At 39.3% G+C, this 26,010-nt stretch overlaps 1 protein-coding gene across 50 annotated transcripts in view; it reads left to right on the top strand.

Annotated features, from left to right (window-relative positions):
- Window positions 1–26,010, top strand: part of PRKN (parkin RBR E3 ubiquitin protein ligase) — a 1,227,412-nt gene that overhangs the window by 89,166 nt on the left and 1,112,236 nt on the right. For 2 of the 50 annotated variants that reach the window (XM_086318658.1, XM_086318646.1), the window contains exon 3: window positions 21,191–21,257. The exons of the other annotated variants lie outside the window; for them this stretch is intronic. The gene's annotated coding sequence lies outside the window, so the exon portion shown is untranslated. The remainder of the gene's footprint in view (window positions 1–21,190; window positions 21,258–26,010) is intronic. 50 annotated transcript variants of the gene reach the window in all.

Below are 26,010 nucleotides of genomic sequence, written 5' to 3'. Positions count from 1 at the left end.
ATGGTGTATTCTTCATGGTTCTGTGAGGAAGCCCTTTCTCTTTCTTGAGATGTCTTTTAAGTTTCAGTGTAATAGACTTTAGTGTGGTAAACTGAAGTGTTTTAATGGTATCTGATTTTTACTTGTCCCGTAGGATTCAGAAATGACAATTTTACTGATATTTGTTACTTGGCAATCTAATTATTCGTGAATAGATTCGTAAGAATCTTGCCCTCTTTTTACCAGAATGTAGTTGGAAAAATCAATTGTGCAACTAATACAACTTTTGAGAGTGATTGTCATTGAATCAGGTATGAATCACTCACTATTAGAGAGAGGTACTCCCTTGGAAGCCTATATGAAGACCAATGTGGTTTAATGCCTACAGAGTCCTCCCAAGAACCTTGGCGTAGAAACTGGCTTACACGGTGCCAGCCTCATAACTTGTGTGGTCCCCTGCCAGATCAGAGAGCTGAGAAAATTTTGGAATCCAAGAAGAGAAGAATACACCCAGATGCATAGACCAAGGTGAAATCTGTTGGGGAAAGTCTCTTGGACTTGGTCTTCTAGACTCACAATAAAAACATAATTGAGGATTTAAGAATCTAATCCTGTAAGAGGCACTAAACAAAAAGTGCAGAGAAAAGTTAATTCTCAATCCTTCATAGTTACTCAGTACTGTAAGGCCCCAAATTTGCAGAGCAAACTCAAGAAGACTCGTATTTTTAATCAGGACCCTCGCTGCATTGCATCTCTGAATAATTAGGTTAAACCTAATGAGGCTAGACTTTCTGTTTAAAGAACAATCTGTGGGGATTATTTATGATCAAGGGGTAAGAATATCAGAACAATCTTCTGAAGAATAGAAATGGGCAGGCACTGCTGGGCATTCCTTCAGTTCAGTGTAGGCTTTGTCCTTTGATTTTCTGTTTTCTGACCTGTTTCATAACTGTAGGGGAAGAGGTCAATATATAGATTATGATATGGTAGAGATGCAGGTACTTCCTGCCTGGTGGAAAAGATGATTTAAAAATGTATCATTTATTGCCCCATTGGACATTAACTCATTTTGTAACAATTAGAGCAATCGTAGCACTACTTTTTAAAATTGATTGTAAGCACCTTGCTCTTCAAGTTCCCATTTTAACTGATTTTAACATCTGTTTTCCTCATTAATTACTGAGTATATGAAATTTTTGACATGTGTTTATTTGACATTTACATGTAAGTCACAGTTTTACCTTTTTAACAATTGTTCTTTACTAGGCCTGAGCAACTGGGGAATGGTGGTGCCATTTCCCCAAGTAGAGCATTCTAAGGAATAAACAGATTGGGATAAGCATGAGATTATGGAAAATATAAAATACACTGTTTTAGAATATTTAATGCAAAACAGGTCTTTGTTTCCTTGAGAATGTTTATAGTGGTGTGAAGCAAGATGACCTCGAGGCAGACGGGCAGGCCTGACCTAGTTAGCCGCAGAACCACAGAGGTGTGGAGAGAGGTGTGTGCGTGGTGGGGCGTCTATAGATGTAGACAATCTGTCGCCTTTCCTGTTTCCTTAATTAAAAAATTTTCTTCAGTTGGTCTAAACAGTTTTTTTTTTTTTAGTCTAGCCTATCTGTTCTTGTGCGTTCTCAGTCTCTCAGTTGTGTCCAATTCTTCGTGACCCCGTGGATTATTGTCCGCCAGGCTTCTCTGTCCTTGGGATTTCCCAGTCAAGATCACTGGAGTGGCTTGCCATTTCCTACCCCAGGAGATCATCTCCACCCAGGGACTGACACTGAGTCTCCTGTCTCCTGCACTGGCGGGACGATTGTTTACCACGTGTCATCCATCTATACTAACATATTAAATCCTGAAAGAGTTGTTTGAAAGCTTTTCATTCATTCTGTGCGTCAAAGAGTTGAACAGTAGTAACAACCATTTTGGGATATTGTTGTTTTACTTTTATTGTTAGGCATAAAGGAAAATAAATAATGTGGAATTCTTTACAGAGGGAAATACAGTGTGTACTGAAACAAATTACAAGTTGAGAAGGAAATTCACATTTCAGCAATTCAGAATTTGTCTTTTTTTTTTAGCTAATCATGAATGAAACTGAAAGAGACTATGAAAGAATCTGAAAACATCATCTGCACTGATTGTATTGTAGCACTTGGAGTTGTTAGAGATGCTTTCTTCAAGCAGTTTTAGTCTTGTCATCCATTGGCTTGAAAATCCAGTTTTGTGCAGAAAAATATTGCGCAAATTAGAAATTAATGCATAAAAATTAATACTGATGAAGTAAATTTAAGAACAAGTGACATAAGTTAGTGACTTTTAAGGAAACTAAATGAAAAACGTGTTTCTCATTAACCTAACAAATGACCCAAATTTACAAGGATTTGCTAACATTTTAAGTTAAGGTAGTGTTTCACTATTTAATTTTATAAATAATAGGTAGTTTCTAGGGAAGGAGAGAATACAGAAGTCAAATATGAAATTGTAGTTTTTCATTTCTTCCTAATTTCAAGCTAGAGATTCTGTGTGAATTGAATTAACTTCTCTGGGACTCACATTAAGGCTAAGTAGAGGTGAAAGCTTAAGAGTTGGTCCAGTCCTGACGGGAAACCTGTGTGTCCAGCTTCCACTCACTTCTGTCCACTTTGCTCAGGGGTTCTTATCATAAGCCTCTTCTGGGTGTTAGAATTCTTGAGTTATGAGGGATGTCTGGCCCCAGTTGAAGTGTATGTGTGTGTGTGCATCTGTGTTTATTTGCAGATTTGATGCCCTGGGATCTCAGTCTAACCGTCTGTGTCTCTAGCCACATTTTGCTTCTCCACGTCTTCTCTTCTCATTGATGTTTGCACTACACGCGTCCTATGTCACTGTTTACACACTCGAGGTCTCTTGAGAAGCTTCAGAGACAGTTAGGATCTGCACGTGTTTGCCCAATAAATCCCTTAAGATGCCTTGAACAAGGCAGCGTGTTACCTTTAATGATCTCTTTATCACCCTTGAACAGTTACCTTGTTGGTAAAATAGAGGTTTGAAACCTTCTTTGTTGGTTGGTTTTCTACATTGCTCCACAACAGAGGGAGAGAGCTCAACAATTTCAAAGCCATAATTTAGCCAAAGATGTGTTGCTCTTCTTATGTATTTGTGTTGAGTATTTATTTCATGTCAGATTAGTAGAATAAATTTATGTGGCTGAGATTTTTTTTTTTTTTCTGGTGACTTGTTTCCACAGGAGATTAAAAAAAAAAAAAGATGTATTGTCCAATAGTAGGAGCATATGAAAATTATAGTAATTTAACATTAACTTTTTTTGTGAGCAAATTGTATGGATATTTAAGTAATATGGAACTGTTACTGAGATTTAGAAAGTGTCAAATAATTGACTTTTATTATAATTTCCACTGTGTTTCAGGCACAGCACTGTGAGTACTGAAGTATTTAGTTCTTAATGGAATGCCTTGTACCCAGGATGCCTTGTAGCTTGTTATTTGTTCGTTTGGGAGTCAGATTTTTCTGTGAACATCCCTGATGCCTTTCTGATTTAGAGCTGATATTGCTACTAACTGAGTGAACACAAGGAATTGAGATTGGTAGAGTAGGTCTGAAGAGTAGGTCGTATTTCGTGAATTTCAGCTAGACGCACCATACGAAATGGATCAGGTCCCCAGTCCCTGAAATCTGAAATGAGTCATGTGCTTGAGGTATTTACATGTACAAGGTAACAGATCCACTGGTGTAAAACAATCAGTGGAATCATCAGAGACGATTAAGTGTCATCAATTTGTTTTCCTTTGAACTTTATGTGATTATCACTGAGAATCAGCAAACTCTTAAATCATAATGACGGTTTGAAAAATCTGTCAGCCAAATTAAGAAATAAAATTCCTTGGAAGAGCAATGCAAATTAAGAGTTATTTAAATAAAGATTTAATAACAAGGTGAGGTAATGTGACAAAGCTCTACTATTAGAGAACATTTGAGATGTAGGGTAAGAAAAGCATCATTAACAGATAATGGTCTCACGCACAGTCAAGCAAACTCAAGTCTGATGCTTTTGAGCCATCACTCATAATCATATTGATGACTTTACCCTAAAAGTCAAGTCCTTCTGTGGCACTGACTTGATTTTTATGAATGGTCAAACATCAAGAAAGAGAAGGAGGCGGGGTATGAGGGGGAGAAAGAGAGTGATAGAGATGGGAATTGAATTATTATTATTACTGGATTATATATTTGGTAAATTGGATACATGGCTCAGAGTGCAGTTGACTGCCCTTCCCAAGACCCAAGGTTGTGTCTTTCCCATATTAAAAACATGTCTGAGGCTACTCTGTTAACTGCTGTGTGTGAAACTTGGCTCTTGTGAGCACACAGGACTGGCTTGCATGAAAGGGAGAAATCAAGGTAAACTATAGAAGATGCTTTGTTCTTTGACAGATGCAAAATAGTTAAGGGAAGAGTACAGTATTTCAATTTAAAAATATCATAGAATTATAGAAGCTGAAAGGAATAGAAAACTTCAGTATTACAAATGAGGCAGTTGGAATCTAGGAGGATTTATTTATTTATTTATTTTTTGTTGTTGTTGTTATTAGCTTTTATTTATTTATTTTTTAAATTTTATTTTATTTTTAAACTTTACATAATTGTATTAGTTTTGCCAAATATCAAAATGAATCCATCACAGGTATACATGTGCTCCCCATCCTGAACCCTCCTCCCACCTCCCTCCCCATACCATCCCTCTGGGTCGTCCCAGTGCACTAGCCCCAAGCATCCAGTATCGTGCATTGAACCTGGACTGGCATCTCGTTTCATACATGATATTTTACATGTTTCAATGCCATTCTCCCAAATCTTCCCACCCTCTCCCTCTCCCACAGAGTCCCTAAGACTGTTCCATACATCAGTGTCTCTTTTGCTGTCTCGTACACAGGGTTATTGTTATCATCTTTCTAAATTCCATATATATGCGTTAGTATACTGTATTTATGTTTTTCCTTCTGGCTTACTTCACTCTGTATAATAGGCTCCAGTTTCTTCCACCTCATTAGAACTGATTCAAATGAATTCTTTTTAATGGCTGAGTAATACTCCATTGTGTATATGTACCACAGCTTTCTTATCCATTCATCTGCTGATGGACATCTAGGTTGCTTCTAGGAGGATTTATTTAATTGAATAAAGATTTGTCTGCCACTGTCCTTGTGTCAGCCATTGGTGGCAATACAAGCTAAATAAGACACAAAATTTTGCCATAAGAGACGTGCGGTCTGGAAGGAGAGAGTCATGAGAGTGTACCTTTACAATTGCAAGTGATCCAGGCTGAAGTAGAAACTGCAGAGAGAAGACTTTCCAGAGGCCACAGTCTCAGCCCCCAGGATGTACCCCTGACGTTCCGGCCTTAAGGAACAGCCAGAACCAAGGGTAAAAGCAGGAACGCGCACCCGCTGTTCCAGGACTTGAAGGAAATTCAGGCTCCTCTGTGGTCTGTTTCTAAATGCTAGTTAGTTCTCTTGCCTCTGTGCCTTGTAACAGTTTCTTCATGCACAGAGTTCTCTTTATAACTATCTAGTTTCTCATAGAACATTTTCCACTTTTAATTATTTAGAAGCTATTTATTAATGTTTAGCAAACCATTGTTTATATGTCTCTCCTACTTAGGGTATTTGGGGCAATGATGAAAAGTGGTTTGCCATATTTATTCTCTTGTTTAGTTTGGCACAAGTGGTCTTCTTCCCTCTGTCACTTCATTCTGCCATCCCAGGAACATTCCAGGTGCAAGGGGGAGAGAGACCCTTATAGGGCTGCTGGCACTAGCAGTGGGGTTCTTTGGACACTGCATTCAGTGAGTGGGAGCAGAAACCAGGCAATCTGCAACCTCCAGTTCCATATGCATTCTTATGATTTCTGCAGTGAAAAATCAGCCAAATTGTATGAAGTTTTATAAATCTGGTTTTATTAACAATTGAACTTCTCTAGAAGCTAGAGTCTTAGGAGTTATGATCTTTATTTTCCCAAGGAGTAAAATGGATCCATTCACTTAAGAGTTTAGGTTTAGTCACTAACTCACGTCCGACTCTTGCGACCCCATGGTCTGTAGCCTGCCAAGGTTCCTGTCAATGGGATTTTCCAGGCAAGAATACTGGAGTGAGTTGCCATTTCCTTATCCATGGGCTATTCCCAATCCCGGGAACAAACCAGGGTTTCCATCATTGCAGGAAGACTCTTTACTGACTGAACCACCAGGGAAGCCCCCACTAAAGGGTTTAGTTAGTCTGATTTCAAACCATGAGACCATTGTAGTACTTACCTGGGTTGCCATAAGGAATAGCAGTGAAATGCTGAGAGATGGATATAAAAGACACATTCAAAGTTAATATGCACATAACATATAACTTAAGTATTGAAAGTTAATACTACTAATATTTTAAATAAAACAATCCTTCTCACATAGGATTGCACCTACCAAATCCTTTGAATGTTAGTTTTGCTTATGTTTTCCAGAAAAATTTCTGTAAAATATGTTCTATTATGGAGAAGTTAGCTTGATTATTTTTTTATTACATTCAGTTCAGTTCAGTTGCTCAGTCGTGTCTGACTCTTCGCAACCCCATGAATTGCAGCACGCCACGCCTCCCTGTCTATCACCAACTCCCGGAGTCTATCCAAACCCATGTCCATGGAGTCAGTGATGCCATCCAGCCATCTCATCCTCTGGCGTCCCCTTCTCCTCCTGCCCCCAATCCCTCCCAGCATCAGGGTCTTTTCCAATGAGTCAACTCTTCGCATGAGGTGGCCAAAGTACTGGAGTTTCAGCTTCAACATCAGCCCTTCCATTGAACACCCAGGACTAATCTCCTTTAGGATGGACTGGTTGGATCTCCTTGCAGTGCAAGGGACTTTCAAGAGTCTTCTCCACACCACAGTTCAAAAACATCAATTCTTAGTCGCACAGGTTTCTTCACAGTCCAACTCTCACATCCATACATGACCACTGGAAAAACCATAGCCTTGATTAGACGGACCTTGTTGGCAAAGTAATGTCTCTGCTTTTACATATTCTATCTAGGTTGGTCATAACCTTCCTTCCAAGGAGTAAGCATCTTTTAATTTCATGGCTGCAGTCACCATCTGCAGTGATTTTAGAGCCCCCAAAATTAAAGTCTGACACTGTTTCCACTGTTTCCCCATCTATTTGCCATGAAGTGATGGGATCAGATGCCATGATCTTCGTTTTCTGAATGTTGAGCTTTAAGCCAGCTTTTTCACTCTACTCCTTCACTTTGATCAAGAGGCTTTTTGTTCCTCTTCACTTTCTGCCATAAGGGTGATGTCATCTGCATATCTGAGGTTATTGATATTTCTCCCGGCAATCTTGATCCCAGCTTGTGCTTCCTCCAGCCCAGCATTTCTCATGATGTACTCTGCATAGAAGTTAAATAAGCAGGGTGACAATATACAGCCTTGACGTACTCCTTTTCCTATTTGGAACCAGTCTGTTGTTCCATGTCCAGTTCTAACTGTTGTTTCCTGACCTGCATACAGGTTTCTCAAAAGGCAGGTCAGGTGGTCTGGTATTCCCATCTCTGTCAGTATTTTCCACAGTTTATTGTGATCCACACAGTCAAAGGCTTTGACATAGTCAGTAAAGCAGAAATAGATGTTTTTCTGGAGCTCTCTTGCTTTTTTAGTGATCTAGCAGATGTTGGCAATTTGATCTCTGGTTCCTCTGCCTTTTCTAAAACATTTATTACATTAGACTATTTTATTAGAGTATTTTCTTATATTTTTTATATTATTATGAACAAACTGAATTTTTGTTTCATTCATGGTTTTGTCTGTCATTTCAATTTTTGTGTCTGTCTTATTTACACATTTCTCTTTCTTATTATAGTTACACAAAATCAATATCAATTCTTACAGTATCCTTTTAAAAGGGACCCCCCACCCCCACCCCCCGCCCCCCAGGCAGGTCACGGGGTTCAACACTTCAGCTTCCTGTTGGAAGAGCTGGTTACTGTAGTATAAGGACAGTTGGTCTTCCATCTGTAAGTGATTGTTGAGAGTTGTAATTTAATTTTGGCATTTAACTTATTTGTTGTTGTTCAGTTGCTAAGTTGTGAATAACTCTTTTCGACCCCGTGGAGTGCAGCACTCCAGGCGTCTCTGTCCTTCACTATTTCCCAGAGTTTGCTCAAACGTAGGTCCACTGAGTCAGTGATGCTGTCTAACCATCTCATCCTATGCTGCCCTTTTCTCCTGTTGCCCTCAATCTTTCCCAACATCAGGGTCTTTTCCAATGACTTGGCTCTTTGCATCAGGTGGCCAAAGTATTAGAGCTTCAGCTTCAGCATTAGTCCCTCCAATGACTATTCAGGATTGATTTTCTTTAGGATTGACTGGTTTGATCTCCTTGCTCTCCAAGGGACTCTCAAGAGTCTTCTTCAACACCGCAGTTCAAAAGCATCAATTCTGTGCTCAGCCTTCTTTACAGTCCAGTTCTCACACCCATACATGACTATTGGAAAAACCATAGCTTTGACTATATGGACCTTTGTTGGTAAAGTAGTGTTTCTGCTTTTTAATATGCTGTCTAGGTTTGTCATAACTTTTCTTCCAAGGAACAAGCGTCTTTTAATTTCATGGCTGCAGTCATCATCTGCAGTGATTTTTGGAACAGCCCAAAATAAAGTCTGTGACTATTTCCATTGTTTCCCCATCTATTTGCCATGAAGTGATGGGACTGTATGCCATGATCTTTGTTTTTTGAATGTTGTTTTAAGCCAGTTTTTTCACTGTCTTCTTTCACTCTCATCAAGAGGCTCTTTAGTTCCTCTTAGCTTTCTGCCCTTAGAGTGGTATCATCTGCATGTCTGAGGTTGTTGATATTTCTCCTGGCAATCTTGATTCCAGCTTGTGAGTCATTCAGTCCAGCATTTCACATGATGTACTCTACATATAAGTTAAATAAGCAGGTGACAATATAAAGCCTTGACATATTCCTGTCAGGATTTGGAACCAGTCCATTAAACTTACAGACTTCTTAATACAGCAGACTAGAACTTTATAAGGACAGAAGTAGGTGACATGACACGAAGTTTGCTCTGACAAAGCAGATGACTCTGCTCTAAAGCTTTTGTTTTTCTCTAGAACGTAGATCACCGTCCCCTTCAAATACCATAGAAGTTTTCAGACCATCACTTGGTGGCTGCAAAGTCTTGTGGCCAGTCATATTTGAATGAAGTTTTGGCAAATGATGAGAATTCTACCAAAGGACTTAAGAATCAGTATCTATAATTTCCTGGTTATACTAGTCAGTTTGACCAAAGTCTTTAAAATGTGGCCAAGTGGTTCTATAAAACTTATGTTGATTCCTATTGATTTTTTTTTTTGCTTTACAAGTTAGCAGTTCTGAATACTATTTTATTCTGGATACCTATCAGCAGTTTGGGACCTGCCTCTGAACACATTTATAAGACAGTGCACAATGTATTGATGTCTTATTGCATATGTGGTGAAAGGGAGGGAATGAACAAAGTGGCCTTTTAAAATACTGGCAGAATTCAAGGCCATTTAGTGTGAGATGGAATATTGCAATAAAGAGATCTTTGCCTCTGAATATACAAGATTCATGGTAGAATCAGTTATTGGAAATAGAAATATCTTAAATCCCCATTACATGTTTTTCCCCAGATAATAGTCACATCTTAGGAAAGAGATTTTAGATAATGATCACCTCTACCATGTCAAATGTATACTGAATTGTCAGTGATTGATGTTAATATTGATGACTGCTTCTAATCAGGCTAAATGGGAAGATGCTCAGATTTAGGATCATTTTAAAATAGCTTTAATTACTAAGTTCTATTAGCAGTTTGGGTAGCCTGGGAAATCAAAGTAATTGATATTAGTTTTTCTAAAGATCTGTGCAGTATTAATAAGAAGAAAACATCTTAGGTTGGCAGGACAATGAAAAGCTTAGGGAAGAGTTTACAGTTGTTTTAGTTAAAAAGGCTTTTTGGATACCTACTAATTATTTGATATATTCAGTAATTTTTAAATTATTTTTATACACTATTGCTGTATGATTTAAAGTGATAACAAATCAATGTGTTTACTGTACAGGTAAGACGCTTACTGGAGTTGAAAGGTATAGACGTTATATTTCAACAAATACCTTCAGACCTGTGTGGGCGGTTGATGCAGGTGATGAATCAGACATAATTCTGGTCCAGTAGGAATTTACACTGGCCCATAGAGTTTCTCCAGTTGAACAAAGAATGGAACATATAAAAATTCCTGGGAGGGCTAGAAGTCAAGATTTTATTAGGGTTTAAATACTTTTAAAGTTTTAATTTTGTATCATTTCCTCTACTATGCTATCCAACTGCGTGTACTTTAAAAATTAATTATAATTCTAGATTTATTATATGACAGAATTCAAGTTTAATTCTATCATTGTTTAAAGTAGATGTCCCAAATTAGATATGGCTTATATAAAATAGATCATTTTTTTTAAGAGCTAATTGCTTTCTGTATTAGAAACTGTTATTACAACATTTTAATGTCTGTCTGCCACATCTTGTGCTTGAGGCTGCCAGGTTTTAATGAAGAATTTTTAAATGTTGATTAAAATAAAACTTGCAATATTTTGGTCTGCTGAAACTTTTATCAAGCAATTAACATTAATTTAAATGTAAAGCATCATTCCTTTAAATACGTATATGTCATGTTGTATATCCAGTCATCTGCCATATATGCTATTAAAGAATATAAATGCCCTCGACAATAGTTAAAACAAAAATGTATGAAAAGAGGAATATATTTTTAGGGAAACAATATGGTTAGTAAGAAGTAGCCACTGTAGAACCTATTCAGTGGTTTATAGGTAATTAGCAGAAGGACTGCAAGACCATGTGGTCAGGCATTATATATTAGCTATTTTTTCACACCAGAAAAAGTTACAAAATTGAGTTTGACTTAATAAACTTATGGACAGGGAGGCCTGGCGTGCTGCAGTCCATGGGGTCGCAAAGAGTCAGACACGACTGAGCAACTGAACTGAACTGAACTGATATTTAAATGAAAATGTATAGCTTCATTTATTAAATGAGACCAGTTCAAAAAAAAAAAACCTTTTATTTATTTATTGCATTCTCTGATCAGCTAGAATATAATTTATAACTATGACAACATTTGGGGGTTATTTTAGGGTATGTTTTAATGTATAAATAAAAAAAAGTAACAGCAGAAGTGTTTTCTTGTATCTGATTTGGGGCAGTAGGAAACTGGTGAAATATCGAAGTATTCTTTTTCCATTTGTTGTGGCCCATTATCTAAATTCGGAGAAGGCAGTGGCACCCCAGTCCAGTACTCTTGCTTGGAAAATCCCATGGGCGGAGGAGCCTGGTAGGCTGCAGTCCATGGGGTCTCGAGGAGTAGGACACAACTGAGCGACTTCACTTTCACTTCTCACTTTCGTGCATTGGAGAAGGAGATGGCAACCCACTCCAGGGTTCTTGCCTGGAGGATCCCAGGAATAGGGGAGCCTGGTGGGCTGCCGTCTATGGGGTTGCATAGAGTCGGACACGACTGAAGTGACTTAGCAGCATTATCTAAATTAATGCTGAAATAATTAGCTTTAAATTAGTCATTTGATAGTGATCCCAGCATGGAGTTTTCACATGGGAAAATACTTGTGAAATAGTACAGGGGATACTATTTTAGTACAACTACCTTACAGAGATGCCTTTACTGGAGTTAAAATTAAACATTATAAAGGACTGATGGCGATAACATCAGTTTGAACTGAACTAAGGCTGTTGTTACTAAAGCATACATTGGATCCTTATCCATGTAAAGGAATACACTGATTGTTGAACTATGCTTAAAAAAATTAAGTCATTCCAGATTTTTTGTTATTGTATAATAATTACTATATATTAGGATTATTTCTTTCCTATCTTATCTGCTATGAACTAGCTTCTCCATTCAAAACAGGAGCTCTACCATTTCCAAAACCTGATTACTAATGCTTTTTAGAACAGATGACCTTGTCTTCTGTTTCCCAGAAAGAGACTATCACCTCTGAGATGTTCTATCTTTAATAAGACTTTCTACTCCATCATTTCTTGACTGTTAATTAGGGACAGCAATACCCTATGAATGATGCTGGCTTAATTAAGGAAATGTGTAAGAAAGTATACACTAAAAATCTGGCACACACTGAGTACTCAATAAAGGATAGTCTTCCCTCCTTCACCTTCAGCATTATTTGTTTGATTTTGCTTCACCATTACATCTCCTCTCTTTGCTGTCTAAAATGTATTTATCTTCAGTGTCTTCTACACGGTGGTCTAGACAACTATACTGCAGTTTCCTCTGTCTCAGTTTCCAACTCCACTTTGCCCTCAAGCAGCTGTCATTTATTTCCTTTGTGTCATCGTCATGAAAACTTGCAGAAAGAATGACCTTTGTTCTCTTTGTTCTTACACTCCCATTCATTCCTGATTTCCTGAAAATCTGGATTCTATTCCACTGTCAAATTTATGTCACCAATGGCTTCCTTTTTGCTTATAATCAAAGACTTTTGTAGTTCTTACATGTTCGATTATGTTTGACCTTATGACATTATGTCCACTCCCTAAAGCCCAGAGCTCAAATATCAATTCCTAGAAATTTTCCTTCGTCTTTAAGACATGTTTACTTCTGCCTTGAAGTTCTCATAGCACTTTCTACAGATTTCTCCTTAGTCAGTTTCAGATGATGTAATTATGTGTTTTTGTCTCAGTCTAGTGTGTTGTGAATTCCACAGTGGGGACTTTGCCTTATCTATCCTGAAGTTCCCCCTTCAGGGTATCCTGAATACCCCCTTACGACTAATGGTAACCATGAGGTATATGACACTACTGGTAATTATCAAATATTTGAAGTTTTTTGACTTGTTCAAAATTTGAAAGGTCAGTTTCTCTCTCTCTCTCTCTCTTTTTTTAATGAATGTTTCCTAGAATATAATGCTGCTGGAGACAAGTGTGATGGTACTATATTTTAATCATCCCATACTCAGATAATTTTTCAGAATATCCATAGAGTGTTCTAGTTTAGATTTCAGTCATCTGTGAAATAATGAGAGTAGAAATTCATAAGCAAGTATTTCTTCTCTGATTAGTTCGAGAGTTGATCTCAAAGGTATTGTGGCTTACTTTGAGGGGAAAGGTTTTTTGAAAGCAAGAAAAAAAAATCATGCTATCTGTGAACGGTCTTGAAAGTGAAAGTTGTTTAGTCATGTCTGACTCTTTGTGACCCCATGGACTATAGCCTGCCAGGCTCCTCTGTCCATGGAATTCTCCAGGTCAGAATACTGGAATGGGTAGGCATTCCCTTCTCCAGGGGATCTTCCCAACCCAGGGATCAAATCCAGGTTTCCCACAAATCCACATAAAGAGGATTCTTTACCGTCTGAGCCACCAGGGAATAGTGTAGTCAGTCTCTACTTTTCAAATCATAGCATTACAGAAGTACATTAAAATTGTTTTGTTTAAAATTTTAAACAAAATTTTTGTTTAAAAATTTTGTTTAAAATTTTGTTTAAAATTGTTTTGTTTAAGTACATTAAAATTGTTTTGCCATTAAAAACAAACATGAAAACGGTAACTCCTCCAGTCAGCATACAAAAAACAAAAAAAGAAAAAAAAGCATGTTAACCCATAATGTACCAGAAATACCTTGCTCATCATGGGAAAAACAGGTTCTGCATTTTATCTTTGGTCTTAAGTAATACTGCTTTGCTTTGGCAACATGAGTGGGGCTTTTCCTAGCACCTGCTCAGCTGAAACACGTCCTTCATTAGTCAAAATCTGTCAGTCCTGTGCAGTTCAAGACGTGCTTTGAGCTGTGATATAATTTATCTATTAGAGAAAACGGGCTCCAAGTCTTTCTTGCAAGTTGTTACTAATGAAGCAACTGGAATAAATTTCCCAGTGCTTTTGCCTTTCCTATTTTCATTTGTTACAAAGGAAATTGTCACTTCTTCCTGGAAATATAGAGATGATGATTTTTTAGGAAGACACTGTGAAATGGATAGTAATTTTCAAGGCTTTGCAACTTTGTAAGTACACAAATAAGGTGTATATACATGTATGTATATGCATGTGTTTATGCACATGCACACAAGTGGTGGTGATGTGCTGTGGAGAAAAAAGTCAGCAAGGAAGGAACCTACAGAGCGTAGTAAATGATGAGGACGCTGCTTTACAATTTTAAATCATCCAAATGGCAACCCACTCCAGTGTTCTTGCCTGGAGAATCCCAGGGACTGGGGAGCCTGGTGGGCTGCCGTCTATGGGGTCGCACAGAGTCGGACACGACTGAAGTGACTTCACTTATTCAAGTCTCGCTAAGACAATGATATTTGAACAAAGACAATTCTTTTCATCTTTGACTTCTAGAGGGGTGGACATATATATTGACTGTCAGGCTGCCATGTCAAGACCAGACAAAACCAAGCTCAACATTACCCATCCCCAGGTTAAAACCACTGAGTGAAAAGACATGTTTGGAGCTGAAAACTGGTAACATAGCATGAGACACTTGACATCAGGTCCTCATTTTAACATTGTCCTTAATCTGGTTGTAATCTGCCCATCAGTCAGGCTAGTCTATGCTGCAGTAGTGATGGATCCAGTGGCTTCACCACTATTGATTTATTCCTTGCTCAATTACCTGTTCTTGTAGACTGGCATAGTATTGTTGGTGCTATCTTTGCCCTGGGATGAGCTGGTCCTATCTAGGCTACATCCAACCTACAGCAGAGAGAAGGGAAGTCTTGCCCACCTCTTTTGTCCCATGTCATCAGTCAAAGCAAGCCATTTGTCCAAGCCTGGTCTGAGTGAAGAAAGGACAGGCCCAACAGGAAGTGGAAGCAAACACTAATTATATTTCCCACTCTTTGCAGTTTAATTTTATTTCCCTTCAAACTCCAAAAAAATGTCATTTTCCACTTCATTACACAGATGCTCTCTTGTCACCTTGATGTGTCCTTTTCTCTAAAATCTGCCGGTGTTTCCCCGACTTTTGCTCGTCTTCCTCCTCAGTTTGCTTGTATATCGGTTATCCTCAAAAAATGCAGTTGAGGAAAATCTTCTCTATTTCCTCTGTGGTGCATCCACTTAAGTACTCCAACCTTTATTGATCTGCTACAGAATTAAGCACTCTGCATTTTGGCTTCAGCTTTATATGGGAATCACATTTGATCCTGGAGAGTAAAACTTGTGCCTTTTATGTCGCATGTGGCTAAGTGGTAAAGAATCTGCCTGCAATACAGGAGACGCAAGTTCAATCCCTGGGTCAGGAAGATCCACTGCAGAAGGGAATGGCAACCCAATCCGGTATTCTTGCCTGGAGAATCCCATGGACAGAGGAGCCTGGGGGGCTAAAGTCTATGAGGTCGCAGAGAGTCAGACATGACTGAGCACAAGCATTGATGTCACATGTGGCTCACAACAAGTGTCTCTACCATTTTGTTCAGTTCAGTTCAGTCGCTCAGTCGATGTCTGTCCTCTATCGAGCCCATCTTTGCATGAAATGTTCCCTTGGTATCTCTGATTTTCTTGAAGAGATCTCTAGTCTTTCCCATTCTGTTGTTTTCCTCTATTTCTTTGCATTGATCGCTGAAGAAGGCTTTCTTATCTCTTCTTGCTATTCTTTTTTTTTAATAAATTTATTTATTTTAATTGGAGGCTAATTACTTTACAATATTGTATTGGTTTTGCCATACATCAACCTGAATCCACCACAGGTGTACACGTGCTCTCCATCCTGAACCTCCCTCCCACCTGCCTCCCCATACCATCCCTCTGGGTCATCCCAGTGCACCAGCCCCAAGCATCCTGTATCCTGTATCGAACCTGGACTGGCAATTCATTTCATATATGATATTATACATGTTTCAATGCCATTCTCCCAAATCATCCCACCCTCGTCCTCTCCCACAGAGTCCAAAAGACTGTTCTATACATCTGTGTCTCTTTTGCTGTCTTGCATACAGGGTTATCGTTACCATCTTTCTAAATTCCATATATATGCGTTAGTATACTATATTGGTGTTTTTCTTTCTGGCTTACTTCACTGTGTGTAATAGGCTCCAGTTTCATCCACCTCTGCATTCAGATGCTTATATCTTTCCGTTTCTCCTTTGCTTTTCGCTTCTCTTCTTTTCACAGCTATTTGTAAGGCCTCCTCAGGCAGCTTTTTCACATTTCTTTTCCATGGGAATGGTCTTGATCCCTGACTCCTGTACAGTGTCACGAACCTCTGTCCATAGTTCATCAGGCACTCTGTCTATCAGATCTAGTCCCTTAAATCTATTTCTCACTTCCACTGTATAGTCATAAGGGATTTGATTTAGGTCATACCTGAATGGTCTAGTGGTTTTCCCCACTTTCTTCAATTTAAGTCTGAATTTGGCAATAAGGAGTTCATGATCTGAGCCACAGTCAGCTCCTGGTCTTGTTTTTGCTGACTGTATAGAGCTTCTCCATCTTTGGCTGTAAAGAATATAATCAGTCTGATTTCGGTGTTGACCATCTGGTGATGTCCATGTGTAGAGTCTTCTCTTGTGTTGTTGGAAGAGGGTGTTTGCTATGACCAGTGCATTTTCTTGGCAAAACTCTATTAGTCTTTGCCTTGCTTCATTCCGTATTCTAAGGCCGAATTTGCCTGTTACTCCAGGTGTTTCTTGACTTCCTACTTTTGCATTCCAGTTCAGTTCAGTCCAGTTCAGTCGCTCAGTTGTGTCCGACTCTTTGCGACCCCGTGAATCGCAGCATGCCAGGCCTCCCTGTCCATCACCAATTCCCGGAGTTCACCCAGACTCACATCCATCGAGTCAGTGATGCCATCCAGCCATCTCATCCTCTGTCATCCTCTTCTCCTCCTGCCCCCAATCCCTCCCAGCATCAGAGTCTTTTCCAATGAGTCAACTCTTTGCATGAGGTGGCCAAAGCACTGGAGTTTCAGCTTTAGCATCATTCCTTGCCGGGTTCCAGCCCCGGTGGATCCAGGGAATTCGAAGCGGGGACGGTGTCGGTGAACTGGATACAATAGCTTTAATTAAATATTAATTAGAGATATAAAGAGTAATAGAATGAGGATAGCTCAGTAGGAAAATTCAGTGGAGAAAAGAGGCTGAATAACTTGGTTTGCATGGAAAGCTAATAAAATTCCAAGGCCAGAAATTTACGTCACCTATGTAGGCCGCAGGTGTCCTCCCGTTCTCCGGAAGGAGAGGAGACACTAAGGCCTCCCCAGTCAGATCTTAGAAGCCCAGGCATAATTAGTAGGCTTAACGAGCCTCCACGTTCAAGATAGGAATTCAGCCAGAAGGTGAGAGAAAGAATGACATGGGGAGACCAAGCTTCAGTGAACAAGGCCCGCACTTTATTTTCCAAAGTAGTTTTTATACCTTAAGTTGTGCATAGAGTATAATGAGGGAAGGGGTAGAGTCAGCAGTAAGCCAGGCTTTCTTCCTGCAAACTTATCATATGCAAAAGTTTAGGTGATTTACATCATCTCTGGCCAAGAGGCCTGTTAACATTTTATGACCCTTTCGTCAGAAAACTTATTTTTCACTAAAGTTGATTATTCTAAAGTCAGGCACCACCCTCCGAAAGCATTAGATAAAGTTGCATTCCTATAGGGCAAAGGTGTGGTGGGCTATAATAAGAAAAAGAATTAACTCAAGCGTCCAAGGTTACAAACATTAAAGCTACTACTTACATTCCTATACACCAATTATATTAATCAATACACTCCCAGAGACACAGTAGGTAAGGGATATGGAAACTTAGCAGCAAACATTGGCCCAACAAGTGAAAAACCCTTCACCAATACGATTTCTAATCAATCTTTTAACTGCTCAAAGGAATCTGTTTAGACAGTTTAGACAGGTTAAACTGTTTAGACAGTTTAGAACATCTCATGCCTCTCACAGTTGAGAGGCTGTGAACAATCACATGTGGCCAGAAGAACCTGTTCATGCAGGCTAGAGGACTTCCAAAGGAGGTTGTAGGTTGAAACATTATTGTCACGCACAGGAACTTTATTAACTGGAGCTGTAAGTTAACTCTTTTTCAGAGAGAGGTGGTGGGGGACAGCCCCCCATAAAGTCAGAGGTGTAGGTGAGAGCACAAAGCAGTAAAGTAGGCAGACTCTGGTTTTAGGGGTAGGCGCTCGAGAATTTCCAGGGGAACTCCTGAGGCTGGATCCCGCCTTTGAGTATGCCGAGCCTCCTTCCTCATGACCTTTGCCACGGGCGGAGTTCTTCACGCTGGCTCCCAGCATCTCCTTCCAAAGAAATCCCAGGGCTGATCTCCTTCAGAATGGACTGGTTGGATCTCCTTGCAGTCCAAGGGACTCTCAAAAGTCTTCTTCAACACCACAGTTCAAAAACATCAATTCTTCGGCACTCAGCCTTCTTCACAGTCCAACTCTCACATCCGTACATGACCACAGGAAAAACCATAGCCTTGACTAGACAAAACTTTGTTGGCAAAGTAATGTCTCTGCTTTTGAATATTCTATCTAGGTTGGTCATAACTTTGCTTCCAAGGAGTAAGCATCTTTTAATTTCATGGCTGCAGTCACCATCTGCAGTGATTTTGGAGCCCAGAAAAATAAAGTCTGACACTGTTTCCACTGTTTCCCCATCTATTTCCCATGAAGTGATGGGACTGGATGCCATGATCTTCATTTTCTGAATGTTGAGCTTTAAGGCAACTTTTTCACTCTCCACTTTCACTTTCATCAAGAGGCTTTTTAGTTCTTCTTTGCTTTCTGCCATAGGGTGGTGTCATCTGCATATCTGAGGTTATTGATATTTCTCCCTGCAGTCTTGATTCCAGCTTGTGCTTCTTCCAGTCCAGCGTTTCTCTTGATGTACTCTGCATAGAAGTTAAATAAGCAGGGTGACAATATACAGCCTTGACGTACTCCTTTTCCTATTTGGAACCAGTCTGTTGTTCCATGTCCAGTTCTAACTGTTGCTTCCTGATCTGCATACAGATTTCTCAAGAGGCGGATCAGGTGGTCTGGTATTCCCATCTGTTGAAGAATTTTCCACAGTTTATTGTGATAAACACAGTCAAAGGCTTTGGCATAGTCAAGAAAGCCAGAAATAGATGTTTTTCTGGAACTCTCTTGCTTTTTCCATGATCCAGCAGATGTTGGCAATTTGATCTCTGGTTCCTCTGCCTTTTCTAAAACCAGCTTGAACAGCTGGAAGTTCACGGTTCACGTATTGCTGAAGCCTGGCTTAGAGAATTTTGAGCATTACTTTACTAGTGTGTGAGATGAGTGCAATTGTGCGGTAGTTTGAGCATTCTTTGGCATTGCCTTTCTTTGGGATTGGAATGAAAACTGACCTTTTCCATTCCTGTGGCCACTGCTGAGTTTTCCAAATTTGCTGGCATATTGAGTGCAGCACTTTCACAACATCATCTTTCAGAATTTGAAATAGCTCAACTGGAATTCCATCACCTCCGCTAGCTTTGTTCGTAGTGATTCTTTCTAAGGCTCACTTGACTTCACATTCCAGGATGTCTGGCTCTAGATCAGTCCCCTATAATGAAAAGGACATCTTTTTTGGGTGTTAGTTCTAAAAGGTCTTGTAGGTCTACATAGAAGCGTTCAACTTCAGGTTCTTCAGCATTACTGGTTGGGGCATAGACTTGGATTACTGTGATATTGAATGGTTTGCCTTGGAAACGAACAGAGATCATTCTGTCGTTTTTGAGATTGTATCCAAGTACTGCATTTTGGACTCTTGTTGACCATTATGGCTACTTCATTTCTTCTAAGGGATTCCTGCCCGCAGTAGTAGATATAATGGTCATCTCGGGGCTTCCCTGGTGGCTCAGAGGGTAAAGCGTCTGCTTGCATTGCGGGAGACCTGGGTTCAATACCTGGGTCGGGAAGATCCCCTGGAGAAGGAAATGGCAACCCACTTCAGTATTCTTGCCTGGAAAATCCCATGGACGAAGAAGCCTGGAAGGCTACAGTCTATGGGGTAGCAAAGAGTTGGACACGACTGAGCAACTTCACTTTGAGTTAAATTCACCCATTCCAGTCCATTTTAGTTTGCTGATTCCTAGAGTGTTGACGTTCACTCTTGTCATCTCCTGTTTGACCACTTTCAATTTGCCTTCATTCATGGACCTGACATTCCAGGTTCCTATGCAATATTGCTCTTTACAGCATCGGACCTTGCTTCTATCACCAGTCACATCCAGAACTGGGTATTGTATTTGCTTTGGCTCCATCCCTTTGTTCTTTCTGGAGTTATTTCTCCGCTGATCTCCAGCAGCATATTGGGCACCTACTGACCTGGGGAGTACCCCTTTTAGTATCCTATCATTTTGCCTTTTCATACTCTTCATGGGGTTCTCAAGGCAAGAATACAGAAGTGGTTTGCCATTCCCTTCTCCAGTGGACCACATTTTGTAAGACCTCTCCACCATGAGCCGCCCGTCTTGGGTGGCCCCACAGGGCACGGCTTAGTTTCATTGAGTTAGACAAGGCTGTGGTCCTAGTGTGATTAGATTGACTAGTTTTCTGTGATTATGGTTTCAGTTTGTCTGCCCTCTGATGCCCTCTTGCAACACCTACCATCTTACTTGGTTTTCTCTTACCTTGGGCGTGGGGTATCTCTTCACGGCTTCTCCAGCAAAGTGCAGCCATTGCTCCTTACCTTGGACGAAGGGTATCTCCTCACTGCTGCCTCTCCTGACCTTGAACCATTTTGTGACATGTTAGTTAACAAATTAGTTGCTGAAATATTTTCATTTTCAATAAGTATTTATGGAAAATATGTCTATATTAATTTCAAAACGTGAAGTCATAGTTTTTTTTCCCCCTGCATGTATTTGGAGAGTGAATTTCAGTCTCCTTTGAGGAAAAGGCATCTTTGCTGTATCTCCAGTTCATAAAAACTAAGTTATGAGGCTTTTCAATCCCTCACCCCAACTTCCTTATGCAAAACAATTCCACTTTACTTCTTTGATATATTTATTTGGGGGCACCTATAAGTTTTCTTTTGAAAATTAGGTTCTTCTGTCACATTTTTAAAAAATCACTTTTAAAATAGAAATAGATTAAGCCTTATTAGATATGCATTTTTATATAGTTTTTTTTTGTTTGTTTTTAATCACTGTAGCCTCTTGGGCACCAGCCTTGAGACTGAAGACAAATCGACATATTAATACATCAAAGCTAAACAGAAGGTGGGGTATGTTTTAAGATTAGCTTGTTCTTTGAAGGTGAGAGCTACTATTCTTCTGCCAGTTTCTAGCCTTGATGAACTCTCCTTGGAAAATGATTCATCTCTGTTGCCATTGGAAAAGAACCTTACTTTATTTTAATCTACTGCTTTTCTTTCAAGCTTCTGTTGCTTTTGTAAGTTTGAAACATAAAAAAAGAAATATTTAGTGTCAGGAAACTTAAGTGAACTTTAAATTCTAGAGTGTTTAGTGTACCAATGTTTGCACAGAATAAACCATTCATCTATGTAATTGCTAATTTCAGAAGTCCCTTGGAAGGTGTTATAAGGTATATATTCCTGTGAATTTAAGAGAAAAGCCAAGTTTTCCTTATAAAATCTCTGTATTAGAAATTTAAATTATTCTGTACAAGAATAATTTATTCCTTACACAAAAAAAATTCTCAAATTGTATTCTCTCAAAGGTAAAATTTCCTGAATTCTCTTCTCAGCATCAGGCATTTATGACCCAGAGAAGCTTACATGTGAGAATTTAGAAAGAGGTTGATAGCAAAACTGATTACCATGCTTTTGGTTTAAGCCAGCAGACTAAACACAGTAGCCTAATTTCTTTTTTCCTATGATAGCATTAAAATAAAGAAACAGATTATTTTTCCCCCTACTGTGAAGTTCTACATGGAACATTGGAGAAAAAGTAGAAAAGGTGTCCAATAATGAAATTCATGAAACATTTACACATAAAATGCAACATATCTTATTTGGCAGTTGTATGGGTCAACTGCCTGCTTTTCTGCTCACAAAGCCCAAGAGGAGTCTGGCAGTTGACATCCCTTTTATCCCATGGAGAGAGCTCTGGGGATAATGTGTTTCACAGCATACATAGATGGAACACTGCACACTTCCTATTAATTGCTATCATGTTTTTATTTAGAACAATAAACTGCCAATCAGGAATCATCAGATATTTAAGGGAAAACTATATTTATATGAAGAAAAGAGTAACTGGTACAAGAAGAGTTAAGTATAACTCAGGGAACACAGGAGACTTTAAAAAAGAAGTCTTGATAGTACATCTAGTAGGATTTGAGAGGGTATTACAGCTATAACTGGCTATTATGAAGAAGAGGCAATCAGAAAACAAGAAATTTCTGGGAAATTGAAAATGGTATTATTAGATTAAATTCTTACTGGACAAACTTATAGAAAGGACATTGTTGAAAGTTAGGCTTGTTTTTAATCTTCAAGGTAAATTAAAAATTAATCCCAACAGTTAAAACAGAAAGAAGGAAATTTAAAAATAAAAAGAAAAATTAAGCAGACCAGGAGATAGAGTCAATAGAGTCAAAATCTGGACTGTGGAAAATTCTTAAAGAGAGTAGCAGAGTGCCTTACCTACTTCCTGCAAAACCTGTATGCAGGTCAAGAAGCAACAGAATAACAGTTAGAACCAGACATGGAGCAACAGACTGGTTCCAGGTCGGGAAAGGAGGACGTCAAAGCTGTATATTGTTGCCCTGTTCATTTAACTTCTATGCAGAGTACATCAGCGAAATGCTGGGCTGGATGAAGCTCAAACTGGAATGAAAGGCAGAGAATGCAGTTTAATGAAAGAATATTTTTATAAGCTGAATAAATACTCTGTGCTAATGAACCTTGGCTGTGTAACACAGGGCTGAAAAACTTATTGGCTTGAAACAGCAACCAGTCATTTAGCTTATATGCCTGTGATTTGGCCGATTGGTCTGGACAAGGTTGGTTCCCTCACCTGAAGTCACTCATGTGAGTCTGGGCAGCTGGAAGATTGGCTGGGGATTAGCTGATATAAAATAAACTCATTGCACAACTGGCAGTTGGCTGTGATGAGAGGAGTAACTGAGCACGTCTCATCATCCTGCTAAACTTGGCTTGCTCTCTTAGCAGCAGGATTCCTAAGGGCAGCATGAGTGGGAGTTCTAAAGCATACTGTGTTTTCAAGGCTCCAGTTACTTCCCTTTGCCAAAGCAAAGGTCCCAAAGACCAAAGCAAATTATTACATGGTCAATCCAGAGAACCATAGGGCTGGGATTTGGGCATGCAGAATCAGGGCTATCACTGCACAGAGGCATCAGTAGTCAGATTAAAAAGTCTAGCAAGCAAGATGGATAACAGTGAACTATATTTACGCATATCTTGGTGAAATTTCAAAATTCTTATGATAGAGCAGAAAATGCTACAGTCTTCTAATGTGCATAAAATAGATTATCTGCAAAGAAATGAATCACAGTTTCAGGATTTTCATCAACAACACTGGATCCTAGAAGCCATCCAAGCAATATCTTCAAAGACCTGAGAAATGTTAATTTAAATATAGAATTCTATATCTAATTTTTAATCATACTCCAGAGGAATGCAAATATTGATAAAGAATGTCTTTATGAAAATATATTGAATGATCATCAAAAAATTTTGAGTAAAAGGGTAGTATGAAATTCAGGAAGAGTGACGGCTGAATATAGCCTAGAAGGAACTGGGGAAACTAAAAGACAAAAGATAGGACATGAAGCTTGAGACTTAAAATTCTCCTTCATGAAGGAAGACTTTAGTGTTAGTACGAAAAATGTCCTAAGGATCTAAACAACAGAGGGGACAGCAGAGGATCAGATGGTTGGATGGCATCACCGACTGGATGGACATGAGTTTGAAGAAGCTCTGAGAGTTAGTTAGTAATGGACAGGGAAGCCTGGCCTGCTGCAGTCCATGGGGTTGCAAAGAGTCGGACTCGACTGAGTGACTGAACTGAACTGAACTGAACTGAAGGATCTTGACATACCACCTGATTCTTCCATGAATGGTATTTAAATACCATTCCCTGGTGGCTTCCCTAAAGACTTCCCTGGTGACTCAGAAGGTAAAGTATCTGGCTGCAATGCAGGTGACCTGGGTTCGATGCTTGAGTCAGGAAGATCCTCTGCAGAAGGAAATGGCAACCCACTCCAGTATTCCTGCCTGGGAAATCCCATGGACAGAGGAGCCTGGCTAACTACAGTCCATGGGATGCCACAGAGTTGGACACAACTGAGCAAATAACACTTTCACTTCAGGACTAGATATGTACTTACTTTGAATTTTAATGTACTTACATTGAACTTTAGAATCAAATCGTATACAAAATATTAGACACTAAATTATTGTCTAGATGATAGAAACATAAAAATAATTAACAATATCAGAAGATTTGAGAAGGAGATTGTAGGACAAAGTGTATGTGTGGCAAATTTTCATCTGTCATTGAAGCAGTAACTGATTTCAGGTTGACAGATCAACAGGAGAGTTTAGTATACATTTCAGTTGTAAGTGGAACCAGTGGAAGAGCAAAAAATAAAATATAAATGCCAAAGTGAAGAGGCAGATAAGGAAAGAAGGAAGGAATGGATATAGTGCCCTTAATTCCTCATCTGCTGTAGCAGACAAGCCAAATTCACTGAGAAAAGTGCATCAAGGGATAGTATGCTATTTAAAACCCAATATACAGTTATACGGTTATATATCATAACACATGGGCAAATGTTACCTTTATATTTGGGAAAATATATAATTTACCATAAAAATTCTCTCCTTAATTAGTATTTATTGAATTGTAGAATGTGTCAAAAAAAGTTCGTATAGTTAAAGCTATGGTTTTTCCAGTAGCCATGTCTGGAGGTGAGAGTTAGACATAAAGAAAGCTGAGTGCCAAAGAATTGATGCTTTTGAGCTGTGGTGCTGAGAAAGACTCTTGAGAGGCCCTTGGACTGAAAAGAGATCCAACCAGTCCATCCTAAAGGAAATCAGTCCTGAATGTTCATTGGAAGGACTGATGCCGAAGCTGAAGCTCCAGTACTTTGGCCACCTGATGCAAAGAGATGACTGATGGAAAAAGACCCTGACATTGGGAAGCGTTGAGGGCAGGAGGAGAAGGGGACGACAGAGGATGAGATGGTTGGATGGCATCACTGACTCAATGGACACAAGTTTGAGCAAGCTCCGGGAAACAGTGAAGGACTGGGAAGCCTTGCATGCTTCAGCCCATGGGGTTGCAAAGAGTCAGACATGACTTAGTGACTGAATAGCAACAAGAGTGTGTATAAAGTGGGAGCTGTATATTCACTAGAATGAATGAGGACTGTATGAAAGTTGCCCATAATGTATTGCTTAGTGAAACAAGGAAGCTATGGAACAATATGGACAGAGGAACCAATTATTTTAGGCTTTCTTCAGTCTGCTTGCTTATCTCACTGTCTGCCTATCTATAGTGTGTCTATGTGTGCTTGCGTATGTGTACATGTTCCACAGCTGTGTGTGTGCTCAGTCGTGTCCAACTCTTTGCAATCCCATGGACTGTAGCCTGCTAGGCTCCTCTGTCCATGGGATTATCTTGGCAAGAGTACTATAGTGGGTTGCCATTTCCTCCTCCAGGGGATCTTCCAGACCCAGGGATCAAACCTGCATCCTGCATCGGCAAGTGTCTTTTTTATCACTGAACCATTTGGGAAGTCCATATGGATGAAACAACTCAAAGAATGGATAACATTTCTGTGTTGTTTTTCATGTATATTGTCATCCTGGTTATTTAACTTCTATGCAGAGTACATCATGAGAAATGCTGGACTGGAAGAAGCACAAGCTGGAAATTGCTGGGAGAAATATCAATAACCTCAGATATGCAGATGACACCACCCTTATGGCAGAAAGTCAAGAGGAACTAAAAAGCCTCTTGATGAAAGTTAAAGAGGAGAGTG

This window comes from Bos grunniens, chromosome 9, assembly GCF_055505025.1.
Source record: "Bos grunniens cultivar Pamir isolate PY7600 chromosome 9, Bosgru_T2T1.0, whole genome shotgun sequence".
NCBI lineage: Eukaryota > Metazoa > Chordata > Mammalia > Artiodactyla > Bovidae > Bos > Bos grunniens.
The sequence above is the reverse complement of the archived record's forward strand: the minus strand, read 5'-3'. Positions and strand labels throughout refer to the sequence as shown.